Here is an 8,764-nt window from a genome sequence, read left to right as displayed (position 1 = left end):
AACTCCAAAAGGCTTGGGTAATTCCACCCCCATGGCACTTCCAGTGACTTTAACTCCCGCAGCATTTCTCTTAAATATTCTCTGCTCTCTTTTTGCAGCTTCCCTTGAATCACCCACATCCTTGCCTTTTCCAAACTTCTGCACTCTCCACCTCACCTTTGGCTTCACCCTTACGTCTTCACAAATTGCCCTCTCAGGGGCACACTTTTTGGCCTCCCTGGCACATTGCAATTGAGGTGGATGCCATCTTGCTTCAGAATTTGTGCATTTTCCTTGCACCTAAAATCAGCACCTTGTGGATGCCACCAAAGTTTGCTGCTGACTGGAGCAGTACCTAGGCTTTTCTGTCTTTTGGCTATAGGGGTCAGTTGCCTGGACTGCAGGGCTCTGTTTACATGATTGTGAGGAAAAGCTTCTCTAAGGTGCCACCATTCTGGAACCTCAAGTGGCCTCTGTGGCCATTCTAGAACATGACACTCTGCAGCTTTTCCCTGTGAGCCAATTATTTCATTTTGCACTGAGGTTGCACAGGGTGGGGACCCCCTTCAATCTTTCTTATCTCTCTGTCTTTCCTCAGGAATCAAAATCTCATCTCTGTCTTTGCAATCCACCGTCTTCCTGGAATTTTACTTCTGTCAAACTCAGAGCATTGTACACTATCATGCTGATCTCTTCTCTTTTGATATGCAACATAAATCTGGCTAAAAGCCCCCAACAATAGCCATGCAACAGCCTCAAGGTTTGATTGCTTTTTAATTTCATTTTCAAGATTAATCAGTCCATTGCCCTTTGTCTCAGTCTCAGCAAAGTCTCTGGACAGGAGCAAAATGCAGACAAACCTTCTGCCAAGCCATAACCCACATCATGTGGAGTCCAACAACCAATGCAGTCCCTCTTCCCAACAGAAACCTCCCAAGCCTGGTCTTTATCATTAGGCCCTCTATCAGACTTCTGGTCTCCTGAGCTCTGACCTGAATCGCCTCTACAGAACAGCTTAAGCTGCTCCAGCTCTACGCATCTAGGCGACATGTCCAAACCTTTCCAAACTCTGCCCACAAGCCATTTCCAAAGCCTCTCGAAAAACATGGTCAAGTATAGTCACAGCAAAAGACCCCACTCCTAGGTACCAAATTCTCTCTTAATTACTTTTTACTTGTTGCTGAGACAAAATACCTGAACCCCAATTTGAGAAAGGAAAGGTTTATTTCTTACAGTTTTTGCAGGTTTCAGTTCACACTCAGTTGGCTCCAAGGCAGGCAGGTATGGCTGGGCCACAGTTCATGGAGGCTGCAAACAGCAAACAGGAACCATCAAAAAGCAAGATACACCTTCTTCCTGCCATTGAATTACATCCTGGCTCCACCCCAACGTGGGTTTAGCATTGATACCATCAATCCATGCACTAGACAATGAACGATCACAAATGCACAATGCAAATGTATGAGGACTGCAGGACACATGCATAAACCATGACAACTACAGTCAGTTACTTACTTCCTATCAAGGTCACTTAGGTCTTCTCAGAAGTTATCTTAGAACCATGCATAGCATCTCATGGCTCTTCTGTCAGGGTCAGCAACTTAGACGAGTCACAATCATTGCTTGACCACATTGCTCTCTGTGAAAGCTTGGGAGATTTTTCTCCTGGTGACTCTTCTTAGGCACACCTTGCATTGAAGGTGACTTTCCTCTGTGGTCTCATCATCTCCTTGATGAGACAACCAGGGACTCACTTAATATCTTAGGATGATGCAATAAGAGGTTATTTTATATCCTGGGTCTCCACCACCCTTGAACACCTGGGACCAAAATATAGGCTATCCATTTATCCCATCTGTTTCTCTAAGTTTTGGCTTCCAAACCTTAGCTGTCAAACATCCAAAAGAAGTTTTTCATAACAATAAAGTATATTAGAGGCAGTAAGTGTAACATTACTATTTTATCTAAACATGAAACAAGTTAGAACATTAAATGAATCCTATTTTCTTCTATGCATGGACATTTTAGCATTTGAATACCTACAGTATTAACAGTTGCATATTTTACATAATATATCAGGAATCAGAACCATACATAGTATTGCATCATAACAATCATGAGATTCTTGTAATAATCAAAATTCTTGTTTTGACATAAAATATCCCTGTTAGTCAATCACCCTTGTCTAATACACAAGAAGTTTTTTGTGTATTATTGAACAACTTATTGATCTTTAGTTGAATGTGAATCTCACAAGTCTTTGTTATCAGCAAATTGTGCACATGAGACAAAAATCTGTTACCATAAGTAATCCCCATTTTACAATCATGGAGTCTTATGCATCCAGAATTACCAATATATGCAATACATCATATAGTTGATTACAATCAACTGTCATAACCATGTGAAACCTTTATACAGGCATCATCAAGCCAAAAATATGTATTACTTCATTTAATAATGACCAACGTGAACATTTAGGAATACATTTCATAAATTTATTTGAGGTGTCTCCTATAATGCTCTGGAGATCATTGAGGTCTCTAATCAATGGACAAAAACTGGTTAAAAATGTTACCAGACAGCTGCTTTCTTATTTATCAATCAGAGCTTGGTCCACCAGTCTCACTGCAAAGGAACTTTGTTTATTTATTTATCTTTTTAATTTTATTTTTATTTAAAGAAAGACAAAACAAAACAGAAAGCAGGCATAAATAGTACATACATTCAAAGAAAAGAATAAACAGTAATAAATCACTAGTTTGTGTTTACATATTGTCCTCTTACAAATAATTCTTCAAGATACAAAAGTGGGACATATAAATGGGAATTCAAACAGGGAAACTTCAAATAGTTCTGTTCAACTATCTAATAAAAACTAAGTAATATGGCAATCAATCCTATACACTTAAACATGTATGTATTTATCCATTTCTTCATTTATGTTGAGTTTAAACAAACCAAAGCAGATTAAAATCACTCTAATTGAAGATTAATAGTATTGCTTGGTTTCACATCATGACCCACCAGCACTGGGTGCTGAAGTCCCTTTTTTTCTCTTTCAAAGTATTTGTTCATTTCATCATATGTCATAAGTTCTTGTAAATTGTTGATAGGTTTTATGGAAGCATGCATCTTAACATATGTTGCCATCCTTTCTATATTACAGGGAGAAACAGAACAAAGCAGGACAGAGCAAAACATAATCCTAGAGATACATAAAACTAAAAATACATATAAAACTGCTGTACAAGGAGTTCTACCATGGTTACTGTGTTGTCTCTTGTTATCATCCATAAAAATGGCTATATCATCAGATAAAGTATAATTGAATATATCACTGCATAACAGTATTAACAGCAATATAACTTTGTAGATAGTGTAGAGCTACAAAAACAGATATTAATCAAGTCAGAATGGGTATTATAGTGAATCATTGCTATTTTCAGTATAGTTGTCTGCACTCTGACGATACTATCAACCTAATGGTTTTGAATAAAATAGTCAATAACAAGAAGCAATCAAACAAATCAGATTTAACTAAAATCAGTAATGATATTACAGTATAAGTTATAAAGCAATCCGGTTTAAGTTAACAGGAAATTGAAGATGATTACTGTGCTATATCCTGATATTTTTGGGATAGCTGTCTGTGCCCTCAGATCTAGTGCTTGTATAAAAACTGGGATGGAATAAGTTCTATCTAAACAGAGTGGTACAAGTAATATGGGTTTTAATTCCTGATACACTTACAACAATATCTTCTGTCTTTTTAAAGACTATTCTTCCCCTTTCACTCCCCCAAGGTGTACTGCGTATTTTTGGGTCTCCCCAACGCCCTTGGTTTTATATTGTGGGGGACAATCTGCTATTTATCTAAGTGTTTCTGAACTTTCTCACTCCTGGACTTGATCTCTAGCTGTATTTCTTTACTTATTAAAGACTGTCTTTCCAACCTACCCATAAATACTGGTCCAGTTGCCCCTATTACTTTCTCATTCCCTACCACATTGAGTTCTATTTTCTCATATTCAATTTGGGTCCAAATACCCTTTTTCAGGTCAATTATAGTTCCTATAAAGAGCATCTCAGTTGGCCCTATTTCTTGATCCACTTTGCCTGTGATTCTCTCTTTTTTTTCCCTTAATTTAGTGTATATAGAACATCTGCATTAGAAATTATATCCAACCTTCTCTGTCTCATTTCTGTTGTTCTATTTTTCTGTCATCAGTTGTCTATTTGTCGTCTTCACTTTGCTTTTTGCTCCATTCATTGTGGCCTCTCTACCACTGTTCCTGAAATCCTGGTGATTTTCTCTCTGTTCAGAACGTCCTATTGTATTCTCTGTAGGGTTGGATTGGTGGTGGTGAATTCTCCCAGTTCCTCTTTATCTTGGAAACATCTTGTTTCTCCATGAATTTCTATGAAAATTTTTCAGGATACATCAATCTGGGTTATAGGTTATTTTCTTTCAGGACTTGGAATGATTCACTCCATTTTCTTCTCTATTTGATGGTGTGTGCCAAGAAGTCTGATGTAATTCTGATGGACTTTGCCTTAAAAATTATGTTTCTTGTCTCTGACATCTTTTAATATTCTGTTCTTATATTGGATTTCTGGGATCTTGATTATTATATGCCTATGTGTAGTCCTGTTTTGGTTTAGGTGGCTGGAGTTCTGTATGCCTCATACAGCTGACTAACTTTTCCTTTTCCTATCCTTGGGATGTTTTCATTATTTTTGTGAATAGACTTTTTAGTTCCTTTGTTTGTACTCCTGCTTCTTCATTCACATTCTTTATTCTTAAGTTATACATCCTTTTGTCATCATGTAGCCTTTGTATTGTTACTACTTGTTTCCTTGTTATATTTAAGAAATTTTTCCTTTCATGATCCTACAGTGCAAACCTGTACTCTAGTTTGGATAATCTACCTTAGTTTCTTGCAATCAATTTTGCCAGCTTGCAAAGGAGTTTTTAAATTCATGATTCTCTCTTTCAACCAGCTTCCTTTCTTCTATCTTTTCTCTATTTTCCTCATGAAACAATTCTCCCCTTTTTTGTTTTCTTCCCTTTTTCCATGTTTTTTCTTGAGACGTGCTTAGCATTTCTTAAATTATTCTATTTATATCTTGCTTTACTCGGTTAAATACTTCACCTTTCAAATTATCTATGCATTCCTGAAGATATTGCTTTATTTCTACTGTGGCCATGTCTGATATTGCATGTTTGCTGTCCTCATTCTCCTCTGCATTTACCTTTCCTGGATCCATGTTCTCATGATTGGGGAATGGGAACCCTTTCTTGTTGCTTCCTCTTATTATTTTTTGTTCCTTCCATACAGGTGTATATGGGAGGTCAAAGTTGACACTTTGTTGGTTACAGTTTGTCTGAAGTGCTGATTGTATGTTCCCAGTGCAGTGTACTATATAGATACAGACCAGGGAAGCCTATGCTGGGCCCCCTCCCTCTGGATTAATCAGCCTGATGAAGGCTTCACTGCATTAGGGTGAACTGATAGGCATCGGGACTGGTATGGGCTAGCCTATTTGTTTCAGCCTGAGGCATGACATAGATCAGGTGCTCCCCATCAATCCCACTTGAGAAGGGAGAAGCTGACTGAAGTCACTGCAGCCCCTTGTTTTGGCCAATTTGCCCCATCCCAGAATGTCATCTCTTGGAGCTCTATGGAAGGGGTTTATTCCTGTCACTCACCACAGGTCGATGCAGGGTTCCCTGCCAGCTCAGCTTGTCAGTTAAGATCACCGCCTCCCATCCTCAGTGCGAATGCATCTCCAATGAGATGAAACTGATGAGCTTTTGTGTAGTTCCATAAATGTTGGCTGCATGAGATCAAGTGTAGGAGTGGCAGCAAGTTCAAGTGGCAGCACCGAGACTGTAGATATTTCAGTAGAAGCACTGGGACTGTGTTTTTAAATGGTTTCTCTCAGCTTAATTTGTTCCAGGCTTGGGAGGGTCTGTCTCCCTCTGCCTGGGTCTCACTATGCTGTATTATTTTTGGAATCTAAGTTGACATCTCAGAGAATCTCTGTATCCTGCTGTTACCTATCTACCATCTTTTCTCCTCCAGGACTTTGTTTATTCATCCTAATAATATAATTTCTAAATAATGAGACTATAAATCAGTGATTAATAACAACATATTGCATTCATATACCCAGTCTTTGTGATATTTCGAGCAGCTGGCAACCAATGTGAAACCATGCTTCATAAATTCACAACCCAAACATATCTTTGATCAAACAATGCAAACTTGGAAAAAGAGAAAAGTTACTGAGCTTAAAATGAAAGAAACAGATGTTCACAGAGTGGACAAATGGACAAACAGACAGATGATCAGTGTGGATTCAAACAAAGATAGAAATCAGCACACAACTTGTCGGGGTCTGGAGAATATTTAAGTTCCCCAAAGGCCATTTATGTACTTGTACCATGCCTCTTTGTTAAACTAGCTGCCCTCTTAAACCCCATGCTCCCAGTGCTGGAACACCTGTTCACCTCAAGCATCCCATGCCCTTAGCATGTTTCCAGATGTTCCATGACACTTGAGCACGCTTGTATGGGTATTTTTGCTTTCTGCTTTACAGGTATGAACAATCACTAGCTCAGCAACTCCCAGCAACTGCTTAAAAACGGACTGGACAAACCGGCAACTGATATATGGACAGATTGATAAACATCTTACAAAATCAGAGTGCACTCAAGCATATCCTTAATCAAGCCAAATTACAATACCTTCTTACAAATTTCAAATCTACAACTATGAATCAACCAGTTGGATTTGCTTTAGACCAACTAGCAGAGATCTTATAAAAAGGATCAGAGTCCTGATTCAGGGAGAGTTGAAATGGTGGAATTGCATTTTGTAGCCTGTGTTGCCAATTCATTCCATACAGGGAAAACACAATTAGCAGAAATCCACACAAGACCTTAGCAAAAACACAGAGGATGCCCCTTCCCCAGATCAACAGAGGCATCAGCCCTCGCCCACATGGGTTTTGGGGAGTTTTGTATCCTACAAAAGGCTTTGTCAGAGGTATATACTGGCAAGAATGTATTTGAATCAGGGAAGAAAACAGACTCATTGGGACACACAACTGACCTAAAGTAAATAGCACCATGAAGAAAATAGTAAAACCTGTGCAGGAAGTGCATTTTTCTTTTTTAGTTGTTTAAAGAGAAGAGATATTCTTTTCTTATTTTTTTATTAAAATAGACTAACAAAACAGAAAACAGGCAGAAAAGACATATGCTTTCAAAGACAAAATAAACTATAAGAAATCACTGGTTGTTTACATATTGTCTTCTTACAAAGTGTATAAGTGTTCTTGTATAAGTGTTTAAAATACAAGAGTGGATTATACAAAGTGTGGATTCACATGATCCCCCATTATGTGGCCTTGAAGCCTTACAAAGTTTTCACTTATTAATTTGAATGGCTTTATTCTGGGATGCTTGATATGGAAATATTTGATGCTATAGTATATGAAATTATATTCAAATATTTCAAGGAAAAAGATAGACACTATGTTAACTACTATTAAGTCGGGTTATTTGTGCTGAAGCACTAGGTTGCTGAAACTGTCATACTTTGACCTGTATTGTTATGTCCTCTTTTATTTCAATCTCTCCCTTATTCATTAAAAAATTATTTACTTATTTTTTATGATTTTTTTTATTAAGGGGAAAAATTAAAAGAAATTAGCAGTATATATTATAGTAACTTTTTTGATTTCCTATTAACTTGATTTAAAGTCCTGTAATACTCCCACTATTTTGTTTTGACTGATTAGACTCTTTTCCATTCTGTATGATAGTATCAAGTTTAAGGGTACAGGCAACTACTTAGAAGGCAATAAGATTCACTAATATGCCCATTCTAATTTGACTACTATCTGCTTTGGAAGTCCTGTAATGTTTACAATGTTTAGGTTTTATTGGTCTTATTCTCTACTGTTCAGTTCAACTTTATAATACTTAATGAGATAGACAATTCTTTTTAAGGAAGCAAGAAGCAGTATGGTAACAATTGTTGATAACCTTGTACTCTGTTATTACATCATGGGCTATGTCTATCCTTGGTTTTGACTGACAGCTTTGTTTTGCCATATTTGACTTTATTCTCTTCCAAAAAAATAGTAATAAGAACTAATGAGTAATAAAACCCAAAATGTGTAAATTGCGTTGTAAAAAAGAGAGGGGAAAAAGTGCTCTAAAGGATACAACTGCAAGTGTGTTTAGGGGTGTTAAATAGATGACCATATTAATGTTTTTGGTTGGATCATTGAATACAACTGTTTACAGTCTCACTGTTTGAATGTCCACTTTGTATGCTTTGATACTGTGACTTGAGCAACTATCTCTAAGATGATAATGTGTAATCTATTAACTGGAATTTTCTTACTGTTTTTATTTTTTTTGTAGTCTGTATTACTCGCACCCTTACACCACTTTGTTTTGTTTTTTCTCTTTTTCCTTTTAAATAAAATTTTTTAAAAAGTGGGGATTCAAAGAGCAAAGGATAAAAATCATGACTGTGCACTTGCAAGGCAGGCATTCATGCCAATGAGCTAATTCTACAGCCCTGTGTTTGCAGAGGGAACAGCGGAGGACAGCAAAAAGGAAAAGTAAGCCTTGGTAAGTGGCAAGATAGTAGTGATTAAATCAATTCTAAGGACTATAGGTGTTCCAGTACATCTCAAGAGATGAGAGGGAATAGTATTGACAATGGAAATAAAATATCACCAAGTTAGAGAGGTAAAAGAG

This window comes from Cavia porcellus, unplaced genomic scaffold (genome assembly GCF_034190915.1).
Source record: "Cavia porcellus strain 051 isolate PalLab524CR breed Dunkin Hartley unplaced genomic scaffold, mCavPor4.1 scaffold_34, whole genome shotgun sequence".
Taxonomy (NCBI): Eukaryota; Metazoa; Chordata; class Mammalia; order Rodentia; family Caviidae; genus Cavia; species Cavia porcellus.
Note: the sequence above shows the minus strand (reverse complement) of the source record.